Consider the following 25462-nt stretch of genomic DNA (forward strand, 5'->3'; position numbering starts at 1 on the left):
AACACATGCTTTAAAGAAATTCTAAATTTCAACAGAAATCAGGAAAGTCTTGCTTTTGCCGCCTAATAGAGAGTGGAAGATCAATGGGTGATCATTTGTCCTTAGACTTTTAAAAAATAGTTGCATTCAAGGGTGCTTTGGCATTTTACAGTATACACTGGGCAGTCTTGGAAACTTTTTAACATGGTATTATAAGCTAGACATACATTGTGCTGAACAAGATCAAACAGCTCCGAACCTAGTAACAGCCTGGAGATTCTAAAGATTAAGTCTGAGAAAAGCCCAACTGTTGGGGCTTTCAAGTTTAAAGACCAAAAACTGTCCATTTAAGAGGAGGCAAAGGTTTTCTACTTTATTGGAAAACTTTCCCAAACCAAGGGAACAACAACAGAGCCTGCTAATATTTCTAGATATGCACCATTGACACCAACACCTTTTTGTCATCTTCTTAATGTGCCTGCACAAATATTTGCAGTAGTCTTAAAGGGGAGCTAAATTCCGGAAACTGCCCAAAAAAAGCTTTTTAGAGGGCAAAGGAATAGACACGTGTTGCCCGTAGTCTCCTAGCAGCAAAACTTGCCCTCATGCCCTGATCAGGAGTGTGCCTTGTGGCCATGTTGGTAAAGGCAGGGTTTTGCTTCTGTATGTCGGAACCTCCAACAAGGAGAACTGTGAGCAAACACTGTAATGGCATCACCAGATCCTGCTCCAGATCTCCTGAGACTTGTAATCAAAGACAGCAATGCCTTGGATCTCACACAGCAGATATACAGCTACAGTATTTGTTTTTTTTTAATAAAAGTGCCTAGGCAGCTTTACATACCAGGAAGTGCAGTGCTTTTTTTTTCAAGAAAAATGCAAGAATAAAGGGATTTTTTATGTTTACTGCTTAGGTATATTAAACATTTTTTTTTTTAACCAATTCCGGACTGCCCACAGCACATTTACTGTGGCAGGGTGGCCAGAACATACCTGTACGTTCTGGCTTCTTCTGGGTCTGGAGTGCACGCGAGCTGCCCGTGACCTGCTGTGATTGGACACAGTGGTAAAATCTCAGTGCAAGACAATAAAAACCAATAAGAATATATAAAAATATTGTGTAAAAAAAAAATATATGCATATATAAACTGATGTTTTTAAAAGGTATATTTAAAACCAAGATTAATTCATCAATAAACTCATCTAAAATGTACACAAAAATGATTGAAAAAATGATTCTTAACAACACAGTCTTTATAAAGTCCCAAGTGAATATAGAAAGTGCAAAAAAATTATATATATATCAAATGATGCAATTTCTTTTGTAAAAACACGTGCAACACCCAACGTGCTCCTTCCACCGTATCCCCCAAAGTGACTCACCAGATGGGGAGCTGGTCAGATTATAAATTAGCAACTGTGCCTTTATTTATATATATAATTTCCAGCAGGTTGGTCCTAAATCCAAAAGATGTTCTTACCAAACTTTCCATATAAGTTTTCTCACAGGTATAGGCAAGAGTAGGATTTAAAAGAAAGGAAGAATCCCAATAGTGTAATTCCGTAAAATAATCTTCACTTATTTATTTAAAACATATGCTAATACACTCATATTTTATAGGGTCTACCTGACACTGAGGATACAAAGTGTTTATCCTTCACTCCTGCTGCATCTCTAAGCCGGGAGTGTAAGGTAGAGCTGTGCGGTGATATTCGGCATCCTTGCCCCACCCTACTAGTTTTCATCACACAATGTCCTCACAGAGTGGTTCCGGAGCAGGGAACTTTATCAAAGCGGAGCTCCACCCCCTTACAAATAAAATCAAAGTCAGCAGCTACAAATACTGTAGCTGCTGACTTTTAATATTAGGACACTTACCTTTCCAGGAATCCTGCAATGTCAGCACCCCAGTCGAGTTTTCACTCGGCTCTCGGGTGCTGCTGCCACCATTTCTTGTGAAGGGAAACCGGCAGTAAAGCCTTGTGGCTTCAAAGTTAGTTTTCTACTGCACATGTACATAGTGTGCTAACTCTTTGTGGATGGCCCAGCGGTGGGGGAATGAGGAGGGGGGCTAAACACAGGTACCCGCCCCCCCCCCCCAAATGTGGCAGCGGAGGGGGGGAGCAAATAAGAGGATCTTCCCCTTGTGGGTGGAGCTCCACTTTAAATAACAAACATATACAAAAGAAACAAAAAAATAATAAATTGCCTAGAAAGGCACAGCACCGAGACACAATACAGCATTAAACAAAAATATCAGCTTATCCATACATGACAATAACAGATGGTGTAATAGGGACCAAAAAAGGAAGGTCCCCACGTAGGACATAAAATAGCAAACATCATATCACATGAAATGAAAAATGTATGAAATACCTGGCAGCCAATGACAGAGAAGGGTTATGAACATAGAGATACATAACATTACTCTGGAGCAACTATGACTGTATGTTGTGAATTGAGTCAGAAAGACCAAACTTTGGTAAATTTCAGGGGGCAGCCTCATGCTTTGTAGGTTAGTCTATGCATAGGTATAGCTTGGTTAACAAGTTTAAGACATAGGTAGACATGTGCACGACAAAAAGAAAAAATAGCTTTCTTTCATTTAGATTCGTAAATCTAGTTATTTAGTTTAGTTAAATTCAGTTTATTTGTTTAATTCCTATTCAGGATTCGTATTCGGAATTCGTTTTATGTCTTTTTTAGAATTTAGAGATTTTTTTTCGATTCAAAACGTTTGAATCAATACATTTTTTTATTTCTAATAGAAAACTTTAGATTTTTTTTTTTTATTATTCGAATGATGTTGCAAAGTGAAAAAACAAAAGAAAAATCTTATTTAAATGATTACAATGACTCTTTCAATCATCTTTGGCTTAAAAAAACAAAAAACAAAAAACATTATTTTGAAATGGTACTCTAATAACACACACAGTCTTTGATTTCAGAAATATGTTTACAGTTCAAATCGATTGGAATTCGATGTAAAATATTGATTCTAATTTCAATTTGAATTTCTGAAATTCGGACTAATTTAGTTTCGTTAGTCGTTGCATTCGGTAAACTTTGTTTATACTGTAGTTCAGGTATTCGGATATATCTGAATCTCCGAATAATTAAAAATGAGTCTGAATATTTATTCGGAACGAAACGAACACGCACATTTCTAGCCGTAGGGGTAAGGAGGGTAGGGCCTGAGTCTTTCATGAGTATCAGTTTTTTGGCATAGAAAAACAGCAAATGTATTCATGTTTTCATTCCAGTAGGGAGAGTATCCTCCTTCATATAACCCTGTAAACATCATAGTGGATTACAGATATTGGGAATCTGAAGAGTTGTACTAATAAAATCTCAGACCAGTAAGCTCGGATAGGAGGGAACTCCCAGACGATATGGTAAAATGACGCAATAGAGCATTTAATACAAGTGGGAGAGGGAAGCCTGTCCCTCTTGCAAAGAATATAAGGGGTATAATAAGACAGATGGAGGAATTTTGTTTGGAGGAACTTATCTCTGGTAGATATAACCATAGGGAATTGTATAGGTAAGACTTCCTGCCATACTTCCTCTGTAAGATCATCAATTAACATTTCTAATGAATATCTATAACATAATAAACCCCCATTTTTTTATATGCTTTTGTTGAAAAAGAATATCTACTGTACCACATAAATATAAAATAGTGCTGCGCAAATGATAAAAAAATCTATTAAAATTGTACATTTTAATAGATTTTTTATCATTTGCGCAGCACTATTTTATATTTATCAGTTCCATTACACTTTTATGAGAAGTGAAGTGTCTGCGGCAAATGTTTTAAAAAGTCTACTATACACAGGTTGCTCGTAGGAAAATATACATTATCTACTGTACCACAGACATGCAGTATGCACTGATGTATTTTACATTGAATCTGGTTTCATTATGTTCAATGCAACTGGCCAAATAAATAAATCTATTTATTTAATATGTTGGGCAGAAAAAAATAATGCAGTGTCAAATTGTGCCAGAAAAGTACTGGTTCCCGGCCAAACCATCTTGGCTGTTATGTTCATTAAATGCATAACAAATGAAAATAATACTTGGGAACTGACAAAAATGTTTACTGTATTTATGCACTACTTTTTTAATTATCATTCTACACCACAATTCGGTCATATAGCATGAAGTTTGCATACAAATCAACAAATAGTTTATTAATATAGAGCTATTGAATTATATTTTTGACATAACAACCACTAATGATTTCATGTGAAAAAAAGCAATTGCTTTTTCTTGGACTCCCCACCTGAGGCTAGAGTGTGTTTTAAAATTGATGTGCATTGTGCATTTTAAAGACCCATTCAGATAATAGATACAAGCTAATTCAATTAAATCAGAAATTGTTTAAAAAATATTTTTTTTTTATTCTGAAACTGAATAAAGAGTAAAGATCCTCCTATCTTATTGAACTAACATAATTGATAAACTTTCTAGAGGACATCAGCGTGGTCCTGTAGATACACCATATCATCCATGTGAATTGGCAGTTTTATTAGTTCATATCTAAGTTCCTATCGCCAAAAATGTTACAACATTAAAGCAAACTTATGAGAAGTTCTTATCTTCTAAGGAAGTGCTACCCCCATAAAACCGTTACCTCCAGATCTTTGCTTGAATCTGGAAATATGCAGTTTACCTGTAGTCCCAAAAAATGTGTTGCTCTATAATGCAAATATTAACAAAACTTCCATGGTTGGGCTATGCCCTGCCTTCTTTTCCTGTGCTTTCCTATTGTCCAGTAAAGTTGCCTATAACCTCTCATGACCCATAGGAAGAGGAGAAGGTGAGTCAGAGCTTGATGATGGAATATGTGTTTGATATACACTATATTACCAAAAGTATTGGGGCGTCTACCTTGACACTCACATGAACTTTAAAGGTATCCTATTCTTAGCCTGTAGGGTTTAAAATTGAGTTGGCCCACCCTTTGCAGCTATAACAGCTTCAACTCTTCTAGGAAGTCTGTCCATAAGGTTTAGGAAGTTTAGGAATGTGTCTATGGGAATGTTTGACCATCCTTCCAGTAGTGCATTTGTGAGGTCAGGCACTGGTGGTGGAGAGAAGGACAACTCACACTCTGTTCTAATGTTCTAATTCATCCCAAAGGTGTTCTATTGGGTTAAGAGTGAGGACTGAGATGCAGGCCAGTCAAGTTCATCCACCCCAAACTCGCTCATCCATGTCTTTATGGACCTTGCTTTGTGCACTGGTCCAAATCATTTGGTGGAGGGGAGATTATAGTGTGAGGTTGTTTTTCAGGGGTTGGGCTTGGCCCCTTAGTGCCAGTGAAGGGAACTCTTAAGGTATCAGCATACCAAGACATTTTGGACAATTTCATGCTCCCAAATTTGTGGGAACAGTTTGGAGTTGGCCTTTCTTTTTCCAACATGCCTGCACACCAAGCAAGGTCCATAAAGACATGGATGAGTGAGATTGGGGTGGAAGATCTTGACTGGCCTGCCTCAACCCAATAGAACACCTTTGGGATGAATTAAAGTGGACACTCTGAGCCAGGCCTTTTCTCCAACATCAGTGATTTACCTCACAAATGCGCTTCTGGAAGAATGGTCAAACATTCCTATAGACACACTCCTAAACCTTGTGGATGGCCTTCCCAGAAGAGTTGAAGCTGTTATATCTGCAAAGGGTGGGCCAACTCAATATTGAACCCTACAGACTAAGACTGGGATGCCATTAAAGTTCATGTGCATGTAAAGGCAGGCGCCCCAATACTTAATATTACGTAATATAGTGTATGTATAATGGAGCTCCCAGGTTTTCAGGATCTTGGGACACTCTGTAGATAACTTGAGAATGCAAGCATATGGAGGTATCTGCAGTGCCCTTGGAAGGTGAGACCCCCCACAACTTTACTGGAAGTATATTTATTTTGTTCCGCATATTTAAAAAAATCATACTTTTATTTTGATAAACATTATAGGTGGTATAAAGTCTGAGTGGAGGATGTATTTAAATTGATTCCATGTTATTTGTTTTGTTTACGTGAATGCGGCATTATGTGTCTCCAGAAAAACAAATAAAGGGTTCAAAGGAAATCCCACAAAAAATACCTTCAGGACATCATAAACCTACATTCTCAGCCTGTTTGAAATTGAAAATGATGACTCTCTAGAGGCTTTGTATAAAGGTCTCCATAAAACAACATTATTATTATTTTTTTTTTTTTTGTAAAGGCTGATGTAACTGGACTGTTGCAAAGCATTTACAGAAATTAATTGGCTTGCAGTAGCATGCCAAAATATAATTTATTGTAACAATTCAACAACAGTTTTTTGCCAGCATAATAAATCGCATTTGGCAGAATGAAACACAAAAGTAATAAACATCAGTACCTTCTGACCTATTTGTTTTCAGTGGTAGCTTTGTCTTCTCTGACTAAAAAGCTTCAAACAAAGCTCATTTACACTGTTGTGTTTTAATGCACATATTACAACACGTTCAGAAACTCGTGTCCAAGTGGCCCACTTGTGGCCCATGACGGTCAATGGAAATGCATCAAAATATATCTAGCATTTGTTTTGATACATTTTAATGTATTGGCCAAGAGCATTTTCAAACCTTTTTAAACAGCTGTTAATTCTATGTACTCCAAATCTTAAAGCGGAGTTCTGGGCACAGAAACATTTTTTCAATGAACATACCCCCTGGACAGTCAGGGCTAGTACATTCCACAATGGCTAGCCTCTGATCTGTCCTGGTTCGCACTTACCTGCAAGAAGAAATACTCACTTTTAAAATTTCTTCTCCAGCGTTGCCATCTCTGTTGTGGGCAGCTGAAGCCAGCGCGATCCTCTTCTGCGTCCTCTTCCGCGTCTTCTTCTCCCAGAATGCGCCTGCACCGGCCCCTCTCGTCACTTCTGGTGCGGCACCGCATTCCTTCATAGCTTCTGGGCATGCCCAGAAGCTGTTTAGCAGGGAATGCGGCGTCGCCCCGGAAGTGACGACCGGGGCCGGTGCCGTCGCATTGATTCCTGGGAGCGATGACGTTCAGCTCCCAGGAATCATTGCAAACCGGAAGTGACGGCGCGGGCCGCGGCCACAGAGGGAGGAAGTGGAAAATAGGTGAGTATTTCTTTCTACAAGAAGAAGGTAAGTAAAAATAAATAAATAACCCTAACTATCCAATTCCTTTTCAGGTGAAGAAGAGCAAGCAGATAATATATTTGTAGAAATTCATATTGTATCATATGCAGCATTTATTGGTTAATTGTAATATTATCAGTTATGTTCAGTGGGGTTGATTTACTAAAACTGGAGCACAATTAATTTCGTGCAGCTGTGCATAGTAGCCAATCACCTTCTAACTTTAGCTTGTTCAATTAAAGTGGAACTATACTGCACCTTAGCACCACAAACCAAAAACACTATTTCATTTATTTTTAATATTTAAAGCAAACTCCCCCATCCATCTATGTTTCCATGCTTTATTTTGTTGAGAAATCGCTTTGAACGCATTTCTGGCTGTGGCCATCTTGAGTAAGTGCAGATGATTTGTGTACCATTTTCCTCCTGGAATCTATCTGTCTTTGCTCGGTCATGCTGGCAGGAAGGTGTGCTTAGCTGAGAAAACCCCTCCTCCCCTTCTGAAGACTCCTGGGATGTATGACATTATTTGCATAGGCCAGAAGCCAGGAAGTAAATAAAGAAATGTAAAAAAAAAAGTTTAGAACAAATTTTAAATCAAAAAGTTGATTTACTTTCCTTTCCATTTGCTAATGCTAGCAGCAAAAGGCTTAAATATAGCCACTGCTAAAGAGTGAAGTTACGCTTTAGGCTTTGACAATGAGCCCCTGTTCCCATCTGTGCGATTTGAAATGCGATTTGACATGTCAAATTACATGCCATATCGCAGCCTATTGCCGGCAATGGCACTGTCCCAATCGGTGCAACGCCGACTTTGCAGCACTGCACCGATTTCCAAAAGTAGTTCCTGCATTACTTTTGACGACTTCAGGGGCGGTTTCAATAGACATCTGTCCATGAACCCGCACAGATGCCATTCAAATCGCCCCCAAACTCACATTGAAATGCAGGTTTGAAATTGTTCACCTGAACTCGCACGATTTCAAACCTGCATTCAGTGTGAACGAGGGCTAAAACCTAGAAGCTGATTACTATGAACAGCTGCACCAGATTCCGTGTGCACTCATTTTAGTATATTTCCCCCAATGTTTTCTACATTTCCTTAATTTTTGTACAAGTAAGTCATTTAGATGAGGCACTGACAGTATTACCACAGTGTTGTGGGAGTCACTAAGTAGTCACTAAGTAGTGGTCAGCAAAAGGTGCTCTACTGGTTTTTAGCTGTCTGTGTACCACTCAAGACCTTTAATTTCTTTCCAAGAGACACAACAGGAAATCCCTAAAAGTGATGGATTTCCCTTCCTAGACATTTGCCCCTTCATCAGCTGTTACTATTAGAAGATTTCCCCTTATTTCTTGTTCCAGGAACAACTCTAAAATTTAGGAATTCACTTCACTTTCCTTCTTAACCTTCCTAGCGGTATTCCCGAGTGTGACTCGGGGTAAGATTTTAGTGCCAAAAGCGGTAACCCCGAGTCACACTCGGGGTAGCGCTAGGAAGATCGCTGGATGCTGGAGGAGGTTTTACTTACCTTTTCTCCGGGATCCAGCGAAGACTGCGGGCGGTGTGCGGCGGCGGAGCTCTCTCCCGATCGTCTGCGAGCCCCGGCTTCCGTCTCCGGCGACGTGACGTCCGCCGGGGGGTGGAACCGGCGGCAAATTCGAATGTAAAATGCACCAAACACACTGATATCGTTCAAAATAAAATAAAATCACATTACATTGCCCCCCAGTGCCCTTTCCTGCAGTTTTACTGTACTTTTTATGTAAATATATGTATATATATATACATATATATACAGTATATATATATATATACGTATATATATATATACACATATACATATATATATATACACACACACACACACATATTATATATATATATATATATATATATATATATATATATATATATACGTATATATATATATATATACACGTAATTCTTGTGAATGAGCAGCCCAAACCAACTGTATACATTTTATATATATATATATATATATATATATATATATATATATATATACGTATATATATATATATATATATATATATATATATATATATATATATAATATATATATAATATATGTATACATACATATATATATATATATATATATATATATATATATAATATGTATAATAAATGTATACAGTTGGTTTGGGCTGCTCATTCACAAGAATTACATGCTTTCAGCACCTAAAATAATGGTACCGCTTTCAGCACCTAAAATCCAAAAGAATCATACCGCCAGGGAGGTTAAAGACAATAGTCATCAGTACAAATAGAGGAGTAAATCTGCCCTATTATAAAAGGGGTTTGCCTAGAGTAGCACTTTAAGGAAATGCTTCTCATGATGTTGGGATATTTCTTTTTTCCTAAATATAGAGATGTATTGATTGACCAGTAGAGGGAGAAAACACTGCATTCTCACTGCAGAAGATTTTTTATCTTAATGAATTCTATGTGCAGCAGCTCCCCTCAGCCCCTCTAATACTTACCTGAGCCCCATCTCGATCCAGCGATGTTGCAGGAGAGCCTCGGCTGCCCAGGACTCTCCCTCCTGATTGGCTGAGACACAGTGCCATTGGCTCCCATTGCTGTCCATTAAAGTCAGTGAGCCAATGAGGAGAGAGAGGGGGCGGAGGCCTGAGCCGCTCCTCCGTGTCTTAATGGACAAAGCAGCTCGGCTCGGGTGTCCCTATAGCAAGTTGGTTGCTGTGGACACAGCAGGAGGGAGGACCTAGGAGCACCGGTGAGGGACCCAAGAAGAGGAGGATCAGGGCTGCTCTGTGCAAAACCCCTGCACAGAGCAGGTAAGTATAATATGTTAGTTATTTTTAAACTAAAAAAACAAGACTTTATTATCACTTTAAAGTGTTATGATGAAACTAATGGAGCCTGTGTCATATACCTTATCCAAATGTTTTTACATTGCAGAGACCCAGAACTCATTGAAGCCAAAGCCTCAGCATGGCATCTAAAAAAATAGCATTTTCAAAGGAGAGGTCAGCAATGGTTGCACTCATACTTTTCATATAACAGGGTCACAACAAACAACAAAAGGTTATCAGTCACCAAGGGATTGTTGTGTTTTTACAGCTGGGCCCCTTTAAGGGTCCTTTCACACGGGCTTTCCACCCGGCGGACTCAGTTTTGCTCAATCCGCCGATCCCCGCTAAGCAAGCGGATGACAGGTCAGTCTCCGCCATCTGTGCTGGGACGGACCTGTCATATCCTCTATGGGAGATCAGATGAAAACAGACCACCTGTCCATTTTCATCTGATCCGATCCGATCCTCCAGATGGATGGAAAATAGGGTTTCCATCCGTCTGGATTTCACAGGCAGGGTCGGATCGGAGAGTAGCGGGTGTCAGCGGAGATGTCAACGCTGTCATCTGCTGCTCCATGGGGGTGCATGGAGCATCCGATCTGGTCCGCCTGAAAAAAAACTGGCAGGCGGACCGGATCGGAAAGCCCGTGTGAAAGGGCCCTTACAGATGCATTTGTTTCATCAGTTTAGACACCTTTTTCAAAGAAAAAGCAGATGAAGTTTGCATCAGTTTTTCTTCAGGTTCTCATTAGTGTTGAGCGAACACGGACTGTATTATTCGTGTTCGTACCGAATAATTGGATTTTTTTTACCCGAACACGGACACGGACACTTTACTGTATGTTCGGGTAAAAATCCGTGTTCGGTCGTTTTATTTCCGGGTTTTGCATGCTTTGGCGCTCTTTTCATGGCGGGCTTTCAACAGCCAATCAACAATCGTTTAACTGGTGTGCCTTAAGCCATCCCAGCCATGCCTGCAAATGTCTTAGTAGCTGTGATTGGCCGTCTGAAGCATGTGACCAAGTCTTTATAAGTTCGAGGCAGCCGCCGCAGCAGCGTCATTCTGCTGCTTAGCTAAGGGACAGAGCACACATCAATGTGCTGGCTGCTGATTAGGGAAAGATAGGCAGGAAAAAACCATTTGTGTCCGGATAGAATTGAGGGACAGGTCGGAGTGTTTAGGCAGGGCGAGTTGTAGGCATTTTAGGGATAGAGTCTGCTGAATTATAGGGTCAGTGTCTTCTACAAACTACAATCGATATTGCTGTGTGGGGGGTGGGGTGAATCTGCACTCAATCCTGATCTACGATCTCTTCTCAATCCTGTTAGGGACAGAGTCTGCTGAATTTTAGGGAAACTGTGTTCTACAAACTACAATCGATATTGCTGTGTGGTGTGGGATTGGAGATAGGCAGGTGTCAGTGATCCACATCCATTTTTCTGTGTGTGAGCTGCAGTGAACACAATCTTTTTGGGCTGCAGTGAACACAATCTTTTTGGGCTGCAGTGAACACAATCTTTTTGGGCTGCAGTGAACACAATCTTTTTGGGGTGCAGTGAACAAAATCTTTTTGGGGTGCAGTGAACACAATCCTTTTTGGTGTGCAGTGAACACAATCTTTGTGGGGTGCAGTGAACAAAATCCTTTGTGGGGTGCAGTGAACACAATCTTTTTGGGGTGCAGTGAACAAAATCCTTTTTGGGGTGCAGTGAACAACATCCTTTTTGGGGTGCAGTGAACACAATCTTTTTGGGGTGCAGTGAACAAAATCCTTTGTGGGGTGCAGTGAACACAATCTTTTTGGGGTGCAGTGAACACAATCTTTTTGGGGTGGAGTGAACAACATCCTTTTTGGGGTGCAGTGAACAAAATCCTTTTTGGGGTGCAGTGAACAAAATCATTTTTGGGGTGCAGTGAACACAATCTTTTTGGGGTGCAGTGAACACAATCTTTGTGGGGTGCAGTGAACACAATCTTTTTGGGGTGGAGTGAACAACATCCTTTTTGGGGTGCAGTGAACAACATCCTTTTTGGGGTGCAGTGAACACAATCTTTTTGGGGTGCAGTGAACACAATCTTTGTGGGGTACAGTGAACAGAATCTTTGTGGGGTGCAGTGAACACAATCTTTGGGGGGTACAGTGAACACAATCTTTTTGGGGTGCAGTGAACACAATCTTTGTGGGGTGCAGTGAACACAATCTTTTTGGGGTGGAGTGAACAAAATCATTTTTGGGGTGCAGTGAACAACATCCTTTTTGGGGTGCAGTGATCAAAATCCTTTTTGGGGTGCAGTGAACACAATCTTTTTGGGGTGCAGTGAACAAAATCCTTTGTGGGGTGCAGTGAACAGAATCTTTGTGGGGTGCAGTGAACACAATCTTTGGGGGGGTACAGTGAACACAATCTTTTTGGGGTGCAGTGAACACAATCTTTGTGGGGTACAGTGAACAGAATCTTTGTGGGGTGCAGTGAACACAATCTTTGGGGGGTACAGTGAACACAATCTTTTTGGGGTGCAGTGAACACAATCTTTGGGGGGTACAGTGAACACAATCTTTTTGGGGTGCAGTGAACACAATCTTTGTGGGGTGCAGTGAACACAATCTTTGGGGGGGTACAGTGAACACAATCTTTTTGGGGTGCAGTGAACAACATCCTTTTAGGGTGCAGTGAACACAATCTTTGTGGGGTGCAGTGAACAACATCCTTTTAGGGTGCAGTGAACACAATCTTTGTGGGGTACAGTGAACAGAATCTTTGTGGGGTGCAGTGAACACAATCTTTGGGGGGTACAGTGAACACAATCTTTGTGAGGTGCAGTGAACACAATCTTTGTGGGGTGCAGTGAACACAATCATTGTGGGGTGCAGTGAACTCAATCTTTGTGGGGTACAGTGAACACAATCTCATACTTCTGAAGATTTGAGGGTGCTGCCTGTTCCATACTCCCCCTACTCCTCATCTAGCCTTTTAGGGGTACAAACAATAGTAATTGGGGCCTAGTGTGGTTGTGTACGTGTGATATACATACACTTTTTTTGGATCATATTTTCTATTCCGCTATTTAATCAAAAACCTTTGGGGATCAGTTAAATTGGGGGATAGTCTGTGTTGGTACGTGTGAGAGAGATCCACCTTTCCAAGTTGTTGGGGTTCATCTCATACTTCTGAAGGTTTGAGGGTGCTGCCTGTTCCATACTCCCCCTACTCCTAGCCTTTTAGGGGTACAAACAATAGTAATTGGGGCCTAGTGTGGTTGTGTACGTGTGATATACATACACTTTTTTTGGATCATATTTTCTATTCCGCTATTTAATCAAAAACCTTTGGGGATCAGTTAAATTGGGGGATAGTCTGTGTTGGTACGTGTGAGAGAGATCCACCTTTCCAAGTTGTTGGGGTTCATCTCATACTTCTGAAGGTTTGAGGGTGCTGCCTGTTCCATACTCCCCCTACTCCTAGCCTTTTAGGGGTACAAACAATAGTAATTGGGGCCTAGTGTGGTTGTGTACGTGTGATATACATACACTTTTTTTGGATCATATTTTCTATTCCGCTATTTAATCAAAAACCTTTGGGGATCAGTTAAATTGGGGGATAGTCTGTGTTGGTACGTGTGAGAGAGATCCACCTTTCCAAGTTGTTGGGGTTCATCTCATACTTCTGAAGGTTTGAGGGTGCTGCCTGTTCCATACCCCCCCTACTCCTCATCTAGCCTTTTAGGGGTACAAACAATAGTAATTGGGGCCTAGTGTGGTTGTGTACGTGTGATATACATACACTTTTTTTGGATCATATTTTCTATTCCGCTATTTAATCAAAAACCTTTGGGGATCAGTTAAATTGGGGGATAGTCTGTGTTGGTACGTGTGAGAGAGATCCACCTTTCCAAGTTGTTGGGGTTCATCTCATACTTCTGAAGGTTTGAGGGTGCTGCCTGTTCCATACCCCCCCTACTCCTCATCTAGCCTTTTAGGGGTACAAACAATAGTAATTGGGGCCTAGTGTGGTTGTGTACGTGTGATATACATACACTTTTTTTGGATCATATTTTCTATTCCGCTATTTAATCAAAAACCTTTGGGGATCAGTTAAATTGGGGGATAGTCTGTGTTGGTACGTGTGAGAGAGATCCACCTTTCCAAGTTGTTGGGGTTCATCTCATACTTCTGAAGGTTTGAGGGTGCTGCCTGTTCCATACTCCCCCTACTCCTAGCCTTTTAGGGGTACAAACAATAGTAATTGGGGCCTAGTGTGGTTGTGTACGTGTGATATACATACACTTTTTTTGGATCATATTTTCTATTCCGCTATTTAATCAAAAACCTTTGGGGATCAGTTAAATTGGGGGATAGTCTGTGTTGGTACGTGTGAGAGAGATCCACCTTTCCAAGTTGTTGGGGTTCATCTCATACTTCTGAAGGTTTGAGGGTGCTGCCTGTTCCATACTCCCCCTACTCCTCATCTAGCCTTTTAGGGGTACAAACAATAGTAATTGGGGCCCAGTGTGGTTGTGTACGTGTGATATACATACACTTTTTTTGGATCATATTTTCTATTCCGCTATTTAATCAAAAACCTTTGGGGATCAGTTAAATTGGGGGATAGTCTGTGTTGGTACGTGTGAGAGAGATCCACCTTTCCAAGTTGTTGGGGTTCATCTCATACTTCTGAAGGTTTGAGGGTGCTGCCTGTTCCATACTCCCCCTACTCCTAGCCTTTTAGGGGTACAAACAATAGTAATTGGGGCCTAGTGTGGTTGTGTACGTGTGATATACATACACTTTTTTTGGATCATATTTTCTATTCCGCTATTTAATCAAAAACCTTTGGGGATCAGTTAAATTGGGGGATAGTCTGTGTTGGTACGTGTGAGAGAGATCCACCTTTCCAAGTTGTTGGGGTTCATCTCATACTTCTGAAGGTTTGAGGGTGCTGCCTGTTCCATACCCCCCCTACTCCTCATCTAGCCTTTTAGGGGTACAAACAATAGTAATTGGGGCCTAGTGTGGTTGTGTACGTGTGATATACATACACTTTTTTTGGATCATATTTTCTATTCCGCTATTTAATCAAAAACCTTTGGGGATCAGTTAAATTGGGGGATAGTCTGTGTTGGTACGTGTGAGAGAGATCCACCTTTCCAAGTTGTTGGGGTTCATCTCATACTTCTGAAGGTTTGAGGGTGCTGCCTGTTCCATACCCCCCCTACTCCTCATCTAGCCTTTTAGGGGTACAAACAATAGTAATTGGGGCCTAGTGTGGTTGTGTACGTGTGATATACATACACTTTTTTTGGATCATATTTTCTATTCCGCTATTTAATCAAAAACCTTTGGGGATCAGTTAAATTGGGGGATAGTCTGTGTTGGTACGTGTGAGAGAGATCCACCTTTCCAAGTTGTTGGGGTTCATCTCATACTTCTGAAGGTTTGAGGGTGCTGCCTGTTCCATACTCCCCCTACTCCTAGCCTTTTAGGGGTACAAACAATAGTAATTGGGGCCTAGTGTGGTTGTGTACGTGTGATATACATACACTTTTTTTGGATCATATTTTCTATTCCGCTATTTAATCAAAAACCTTTGGGGATCAGTTAAATTGGGGGATAGTCTGTGTTGGTACGTGTGAGAGAGATCCACCTTTCCAAGTTGTTGGGGTTCATCTCATACTTCTGAAGGTTTGAGGGTGCTGCCTGTTCCATACTCCCCCTACTCCTCATCTAGCCTTTTAGGGGTACAAACAATAGTAATTGGGGCCCAGTGTGGTTGTGTACGTGTGATATACATACACTTTTTTTGGATCATATTTTCTATTCCGCTATTTAATCAAAAACCTTTGGGGATCAGTTAAATTGGGGGATAGTCTGTGTTGGTACGTGTGAGAGAGATCCACCTTTCCAAGTTGTTGGGGTTCATCTCATACTTCTGAAGGTTTGAGGGTGCTGCCTGTTCCATACTCCCCCTACTCCTAGCCTTTTAGGGGTACAAACAATAGTAATTGGGGCCTAGTGTGGTTGTGTACGTGTGATATACATACACTTTTTTTGGATCATATTTTCTATTCCGCTATTTAATCAAAAACCTTTGGGGATCAGTTAAATTGGGGGATAGTCTGTGTTGGTACGTGTGAGAGAGATCCACCTTTCCAAGTTGTTGGGGTTCATCTCATACTTCTGAAGGTTTGAGGGTGCTGCCTGTTCCATACTCCCCCTACTCCTCATCTAGCCTTTTAGGGGTACAAACAATAGTAATTGGGGCCCAGTGTGGTTGTGTACGTGTGATATACATACACTTTTTTTGGATCATATTTTCTATTCCGCTATTTAATTTAACTGGGCCTCCATGCGAGACCTGTGTGCCTTGTTGCGCTGTTTTGAGTACTCCACCAACATGGCCAGTGGCAATGACGCCGTTCTCAGCTTAACTATCCCACTTCTATGCCTCCTTGAAAAAACAATTCGGGCGATGATGGAAGAGGATGTGGCACAGGATGAGGAGGAGGAGGAGGATGAAGAGGTAACATTTCCAAGGCTTTCAGGGCAGTCATTCGCAAGGGGCTCCGAGGGTGGGTTCCTGCACACGCAAACGCCAGGGACGCAATTGTCCAGCAGGGGCACAGTTCTGGAGGATGAGGAGGATGAGGAGGAGGAGGAGCTGGAGGAGGAGATGGAACCATGTTCACAGCAGGGTGGCACCCAGGCCAGCTCATGGCCATCACTGGTGCGTGGCTGGGGGGATACAGAGGACACGGACGATACACCTCCCACAGAGGACAGCCTTTCGTTGCCTCTGGGCAGCCTGGCACACATGAGCGATTACATGCTGCAGTGTCTCCACAACGACCGCCGAGTTGCCCACATTCTAACTTGTGCTGATTACTGGGTGGCCACGCTGCTGGATCCCCGTTACAAGGACAACGTACCGTCCTTAATTCACTCACTGGAGCGCGATCGCAAGATGCGCGAGTACAAGCGCACGCTGGTAGACGCCATGCTGCTGGCATTCCCATCTGACAGCGGGGCCACAGTGGAAGCACAAGGCAGAGGAGGAGGAGGAGGAGGTCGCCAACGCAACCAGGGCACCGCCAGCACCTCAGAAGGCAGGGTTAGCATGGCCGAAATGTGGAAAAGCTTTGTCAGCACGCCACAACAAACAGCAGCACCAGCAGCTCAGATGGAACGTCTTAGCAGGAGGCAGCATTTTACCAACATGGTGGAGCAGTATGTGTGCACACGCCTACATGTAGTGAATGACGGGTCTGCCCCCTTCAACTTCTGGGTCTCCAAATTGGGCACATGGCCTGAGCTTGCCCTTTACGCCTTGGAGGTGCTGGCGTGCCCTGCAGCCAGTGTATTATCTGAACGGGTATTTAGCACGGCTGGGGGCGTTATAACAGACAAGCGCAGCCGCCTGTCCAGAGACAATGTGGACAAGCTCACGTTCATTAAAATGAACCAGGCATGGATCCCACGGGACTTTTCCGTACCTTATGCAGAATAGCAATGGATACCGACCTTACCCACCCATTGTTCCATTTTTGCTCTTTCTCACTCTTTTGGGGTGTACCCTCATTTAAAATTTTTGAAAAGAAGCAGTGTTGGCTACCTCGTCCTCCTCCTCAGGGCCAGATTAATGTAGGGGCTATTGGAGCTGCAGCTCCAGGCCCCTACCTTTTATATAGGCCCCGGGTTGGCCATATTCACTGTTACCGCTCTTCTGTCACTTGTAAACACAGAAGTCTGGCTTCTATGCTCGCTTCCCCAGGCAGCACCCTCAGAACCTCCCCACACAGCGTGAAGGCCGGACAAGGAGGGACAGTTGGCGATGCATGGATGTGTTTATGGGCTTCAGAGACAGCATCCCATGTTGAATTAGGCATGCATGGCTGCACCCTTCCTCCTCTGGGTGCATGGCAAGGCACGGCCCTTAAGGCCCTTCAAAATCCTCAGCACCAAGCCCATGATGCTGTTAATCCGGCCCTGGTCCTCCTCCACCGCCGCTTCCACCTACACCGCCCATAGGTGTGCGCAGCCTATTGCATTAAGGTGTGCACCCCAAAGTTGAAATACACATGCATGTGTTTGCCAGCAGGGAGAGTAATGTATCGGGGCCATGTACCTGTAGGCAAGGAGAAATAGAGCAGAGCAGGTCCCAGGGAGATCTTTCCCATCTCCTCACTGGCAATGCTATGTGCCCTAGGTGATTAGGGTGTGCCCAGGCACACCCAGCACACCCTGTGCGCACGCCTATGTCACCGCCACATCCACCACCACCTCAACCTCCCTCCTACTCCATATGGGCCTCGTCCTTCAGAGATGAAGAAGAACATTGTTTTATTTTTCTGTTTTTTTTTGTTGTTTTAAGTTATTTCCCTATCCACATTTGTTTGCAGAGCACTTGCCATGCTCTTAATTACGTTTTGCTGCCATTTGCAGCACTCTAGCCCTTTCCTTTGGTGTTTTAGAGCCATTTTAGTGCCTTAAAGTTCGGGTCCCCATTGACTTCAATGGGGTTCGGTGTCCGGGAAAAGTTCGGTAAAAGTCCGGGACACGGACCCGGACTTTTTTTTAAAGTTCGGCCGAACCCGTCGAACACGGACATCTAGGTGTCCGCTCAACCCTAGTTCTCATCAGCTGCTCAGCGGTTACTTATCAGTTTCTCATCAGTTTTTACATCAGTTATTTTACATCCACTACCAATGCAAAAATGGACCATCTGTCCATTCACATCTGTTTTTCATCCATTTAGTTTTTTTAACGAAACAAAAATAGGGCTTTGATACGTTACAAAAAATGGATGTTGACAGGTGCCGGGGTCTGACGAAGGAGCTGCGCATGCTCTGAAACATGTAACCTGCCATCCACCCGCACTACCTGCATCTCTGCGTGGTTGGTAGAAGTCCTCACACCGTGTATTGTATGCCCGCACAGGAAGCAGAGTCCCTGACATCTGAGCAGTGGCTCCCCTGATCCTGGACGGTGATGCAATGATGTCCACTTTTTATCCACCCATTGACAGATGATCATCCATTTACATTAGTTTACATCGGCATCTGTCAACATCTGTTTTTTTAAATGGATCAAAGCCCTATTTTTGTTCCGCTAAAAAAATGAAATGTACGATAAACGGACAAACGGTCCATTTTTGCAATGGTAGTGGATGTAAAAAAAACTGATGAGAAACTGATAAGTAACTGATGAGCTGCTGATGAGAAACTGATGATAAACTGATGTAAACTTTATCCATTCTTTGAAAAAACGTGACAGAACTGATGAAACGAACGTATGTGTGAAAGGGGCATTTTCAAAGTAAAAATCAGACTGCATTTTTTTTTTTTTTGTGTAATCTTTATCTTATTTTCAAAGAAAAGTAACATGAAGCAAATATTACATGAAAACAATATCAGCATTGCGTGGTCAGGAACCACAGCCTTATGTATGCAATCACAAATCTGGTATACAGAAAAAAAACAAAGGGGGTCATTCTCAAACTTATTTAAAAACATGATAAGGCCCCTTTCACACAGGCAGAGTGCCCGACGGACTCCGTTTTGCTCATCGGGGATCGATCCGCAGATCCCTGCTGAGCAGGCGGATGACAGCTCTGTCTACGCTTACTTTGCAGAGCTGTCAGAACCCCACTTTTCTCTATAGGAGATTAGATGAAAATGGACAGCCTGTCTGTTTTCATACGATCTTATCCGATCCTCCAGACGGATGGAAAATAGGGTTTCCATCCCTCCAGATTTCACGAACAGGATCGGATCGGATAGCAGCGGGTGTCAGCAGAGATGTCTCTGCTGACATCCGCTGCTCCATAGGGCTGCATGGTGCATCCAATCGGGTCTGCCTGAAAAACTGACAGGCGGATTGGATCGGATCGCCTGTGTGAAAGGGGCCTTGCTGACATTCCAGGTTCCTCGGCATCAAAAGCTTAGCTCTGTGGTACCTTCTTGAGAGATATCAACCCAGGCAGAGACAGTGCAACCCCCCCCCCCGCCAGACTGCAGATATGGTGGCGGGGGACAGTGGTTTAAGAAATCCAAGTTTGAGACCGCACTCAAGGTGATGAAATCAATAAGTTCTTTTATTCCTCATAGATGAAGCAAACAGACAGTGTACAAACAGACGTGTCGGGTTGACGCGTTTCACGATGCTGTAGATCGCTTACTCATAACCACACAGTGGTTTCCATCCAGGGCCATTAGATGTTCCTTCAGAATCACCATGGAGGAACTGCCATGCAAAGGCGAGAACCAAGATATGTCAAGTATCATAAGTGTATAAAACAAATAAACTCACCCTTCCTGTGAGGGTAATGGGGTAAACAATTCCCCTTCCCAAAAAGGGAGGGAGTGGGTATATTAATATCATATATGTTTCCCATCATATCTGTGCCCCCCCCCACCAGTGAGTCTCCCATCAAGGAAATGGACAATGCTAACAATAAAAAAAAGGTAAATACATATGTTTAGGTGAGCAAAAAAGGCTGTCTTAATTATTATGTGTAAAAATAAATGTATACAGAAACAAAGTTTCAATAACACCTTTGATAACAATATTTGCACCAAACAGATCTCTTTCATCTTTGTGTGTCTAGAAACAATAGAAAAGGCCATACATTTATTCCCTTTACATGTTTCAGTCTTTTTTGGGATTTTATAAAACTCTAATTACGAAAGGCATGCACTATTCTTTTTAATTAAGAAGGTGAAACCTCAAAAGATTTAATCCGCCACCTTGCAGGTTTTCATCTGCTCGGTTCAGCCCTGTTTTATTTGAGTCTGACATTAATAACGTAAGCCCAGTTCTCATACTTTTACCTCGATCTGTGCTGCAGTCTGTCATAAGACAGGAACGTTTAAGCAAGTGGAAAAGTCAAACTTTTCCCATCTCAACTTGCATGATTTAGCTTGTATCACATGCGATACATTTATTTATTCTCGCTCTAGCTGTCCTCCCACAATTGGTTTCCACTTTCCTTGACAGGATTTCTTGCAATCAGAAACCTAAAACAGATACATGGGGATTAGAATGGCTGGGTCAGCTAAGGAGAAAATAATGGAACATAAGTGAGGTAATAAATACATCTGTAGATCGGGTGACTTATAGAAAAGACGCGTGCAACCGGCCAGGTCACTTGAGAGCTATATTGAGCTTTTCTCAAGGATTTTTATGGTTTGTTGTATTTGGCTAGGCATTGGCATTTTTCATTGCTGGAAGGTGTTAATTTTAGTGGAATTGAATAACAGCTCGTGCTTAAGTGTGCCAGTGGTCCATTTTGCCACCTTTTTTCTTTTTTTTTTTTTTTTAGCAGAGCTAAAAACCTCTTTTCACATCTGCCTGATCACACATACACAGCTACGCACATCTGTCTTCTTGAAGCCTTTATTTCCTTTTCACCACATCCGACTTTATTCTGACAGCTGAAACACAGCAGCTTGAAGGATCCTCATTACTGTGAAAAAAACCACAACTGGGTGAGGCATAGTTATGATGGATTCAAGATTTCCTTTTATTCCTCCTCTTCAAGTTCGCAAACACTTCAACACATGTGATTCCGCTGGCACAATACAAACCATCAATGGTAAAATTCTGGTACCAATTTACAGGAATAGAAATTTGCATGTTTGCTGCACTTTGGGCTGTAAATCCTGTTAGTTCCTGAGTCCTCGTTTATTGCGCACGCTTACTATTTACCTCCGGCACTGGGTTGCCTGAGTCGTCAGTAAAACATGGCTTTGAGAACATATAAAGAAAGCAGAACACTCTTTTACTCCAAGTATCATCTATAGACATTAGGGGAACAATGTTCAAAGCCCCGTTTAATTTGCATGATTTCATGTGTTTTGCATCAGTTTTAGCTGCTTTTCTTTGGCATTTTTTGGACTGTAGGTACTTTGATGACTCATGGGCTATTCAGACCTTTAAAAGAACAATTCCAGACAACAAATTAAAGTGTTTAGCAAACTATTATTGCTGTTCGGAAAACACTGAAGCTCTGTGTAAGCCAAACAGTCCACTCTGTTTGCATTAAAGAGGAGCTCCAGGCTGCTTCAGTAAAAATACTGTATATTTGGGCACTTATCTGTCCAGGCTTTCAGCGGAGTCCTCACCTGAGCCAGTTATTCAATCAGCTAGCGGGTGCTGGGGCCGCCATCTTGACTAAGGGAAACCGGCAATCAAGCCTTGCAGCTTCACAACCAGTTTCCTACTGCGCATTTGTGAATAGACCACAGTCTTCTGGGACCTGAGAAGTGTCCCAGAATGCTGCTCAGGGAAAGAGGGGGGGACAAACTTCCAGTCAAAACCAGGTACCCCGCTCCCCCCCCCCCCCTGCCCACAAAGTGCCAAATGTGGCAGCAGTGGAGGAGGAGGCAGACAAGTGGAGCCCAATATCTACTTTTAATAATGTTTAGCATCATGCCTCACTGTATACAGTTTAATTAGGCAAATATTTTTTGTCAATCTTTTAGAAAGTATCTGGAGGTCCTGCCAGTAACAACACTTCCTGTTGTAGGCTGATAACACTAAGCCACTGCCTCAAAAATTTGTAGCAGCATTGTCAGCCCGTCATGTGCGCTCCTTCAGTTGACCATTGGTCTACCTATCTATAAGACCTGATGGCAGCCCAATGACCAAATAAAGGAGCATTCAGGGCAGCTTGCAACACTTGAGTAAAAAAAAAAAAAAAATATATATATATATATAAAAAAATATATATATATATATATATATATATATATATATTATTTTAAAGAAAATTGTATTCAGTAAGAAACAAGTATGATACCTAACTTACTGGAAAATAGATTTGGGGCTTACACATGCTTTAACAAAATGTATCCTAGAACTTATTGGTCCCAAGCTGTCTGGGCTGCCTTCCAGATACCTTGGAAAATACTATAATCAGTCTTCTTTCTTTTTAGCATCATAGGAAAAAATCTTTTAAATCTCTGCATCTCCTGATCCTGCTGGTTCAACTTTTTCACAATGTTTGCGCTACTGTTAGTAGTGAGTTACAACATTGTTAGTTATTATGTGTAAAGAAGCAGAAATGTATATTACCAGGCACCTTGATTTTACAAGGATGTGTCTCTGTACAGTTGCCAGTTAAGTTCCTGTCCAATTTTCATACAGTCATTCTGGTGGGGAATAGACCTTTTTCTGGTTGCCAAAAAATAAACTGCCTGTGACTGGTCAACAACAGTGGTCAAGACCATGAGCAGGTATGTCATGTGTAAAAAGCCTGTTGCTAATTAATTACTTCCTTAAAACATGACAACATCATGCCAATCCCATTCTTCAGCATGCTTCATGATGTTACTCCTCCATGGTTCTCCTATGTACCCCAAATAAACTGTTAGTGTAGACAGCTTTCTGTGTCACATAGAACTCTCCCTTCCTCATCTACTGACGACTCCAAAGCCTAAAAATACACATTCAATTGTCAGCATTATACAATGCAGTACAGCCCGGATATCCTTATAGTGCATAACCTCTCACTCGTTCTGATTTCAGCTGTGCAGAATATGGGAAATAATACAAAAATATTTTACAGACAATTATATTAGCAGTCAGAGAAGGCAATAAAGCTAGGTCTATTCATTGAGTCACGGCCCTAGAGCTAGAATGTAGCACTTGAGTCAAGAAATGGCTGCTTCTATGAGGCTAATCACACAGGTATTTTGGCTCATGGCATAATTACTTTAATTAGCAAAAAAGATACCTACCAAAAAGGCATTTGGCACTTTCAGCTTCTTTTGTAAAAAAAAATAAACATATTCTTGCAAAATACGAACATACACTTATATATACATACTCACAGATCATTTTTAACATTCACAATCATTGTTGAATGAATTATGCTCATTTAATGGATGTTATGTGTTAATCATAGTTATGTACTACAGCCGCTATAGTGTCAAAGGTTGGCCACTTCCACCCATTCCCTTGATATATACCTTTTGCTCCATTAGCATTATAGGCTACCTTGTTGGCCGATAGACCAAAATATACTGCAGGTAGATTGTGAATAATATCTGTCAATGCAATAGATAATGACTGATTGTGTTCATTAAAAGTTAAGAGTTGTAATTAGAGTTGTCACCTTTTTTAGGGAAAATACTGGATTTATGATCTCTTTTCTATTATTGACATAGCAATAAATTCCAATTTTTTACCAGCCAGGCCACTAAAATAAAGGCTAGGAGATTTTTGATCCGGGGAATATCTGATTGACGTTTTTGGGAATTAGAAAGAAATGTATTTTTCCCTTGCTGGAGCAAATTTGGCCATGCTTTATAGGTTTATTTTCCCTTCCCCTGGATCATCAGTGGGTATAGGATTCTGTATATGGAGGTTTTCTATTTATTTAGCATATTTCATTTATTTATTTTTTTGTAGGTGAACTAGATAGACTTTTTTTTTTAATCTGACTAAATATGTAACTATACTGTATGTGATAGCCCTAACTGTAATGTACAGGTGTCCAGCAATAACAAAGATCCCTAAGTCTTTTTATATGTGCTAAGGAGCCCACTTACCATGTTGTTTTTTTCTGTCACATCAGTATACATCCGTGGCCAAAAGTTTTGAGACTGACCCAAATATACATTTTCGCAAAGTCTCCTGTTTTAGTGTTTTTAGATCTTTTTGTCAGATGTTAATATGGTATATTGAAGTATAAATACAAGCATTTCATAAGTGTCAAAGGCTTTTATTGACAATTACATTAGGTTTATGCAAAGAGTCAATATTTGTAGTGTTGACCTTCTTATTCAAGTCCTCTGCAATTCCCCCTGGCATGCTGTCAGTCAACTTCTGGGCCACATCCTGACTGATGGCAGCCCATTCTTGCATAATCAATACTTGCAGTTTGTCAGAATTTGTGGGGTTTTTTTTTGTTCACCCGCCTCTTAACCACTTCCATACAGAGCAGTTAGACCCCCTTCCTGCCCAGACCAATTTTCAGCTTTCAGCACTCTCACACTTTGAATGACAACTGCTCAGTCATGCTACTGCACTGTAACCAAACAACATTTTTATAATTTTTTTCACACAAATAGAGCTTTCTTTTGGTGGTATTTGATCACAACTGGGTTTTTTTTTTTCGTGATATAAGCAAAAAAAAGAGCAAAAATTCTGTTGACATTTGTGACTGGCTGTGATTGGACACAGCCGGTCATGTGGTAAAAAGCCAATTTAATTGGCTCTTTACCTAGATCGGGGATTGGCTCTGTCCTGGGGACGAGCCCCGTCCCTGATCACTGCTCTGCGCGCCCCCGGGGGCGCGCATTGCAGAGAGAACAAGCGGCTCGCACTGGAGCCGCTCATGTGATCGGCTGTGATTGACACAGCCGATCACATGGTAAACAGCCAATTTCTATTGGCTGTTTACCTTGATCAGGGATGGGCTATGTCCGAGGGACGAGCCTCATCCCTGATTGCTGCACTGTGCGCCCCCGGGGGCGCGCAGTAGCAGCTAGAATGG

General features: G+C 41.7%; 1 protein-coding gene across 2 annotated transcripts in view; it reads left to right on the top strand.

Moving 5' to 3' along the window:
• The window catches only part of BMPER (BMP binding endothelial regulator), a 357423-nt gene that overhangs the window by 327373 nt on the left and 4588 nt on the right, over positions 1-25462 (top strand). The window lies entirely within an intron of this gene.

Source organism: Pelophylax lessonae (assembly GCF_965119305.1).
Source record: "Pelophylax lessonae genome assembly, chromosome: 5".
Taxonomy (NCBI): Eukaryota; Metazoa; Chordata; class Amphibia; order Anura; family Ranidae; genus Pelophylax; species Pelophylax lessonae.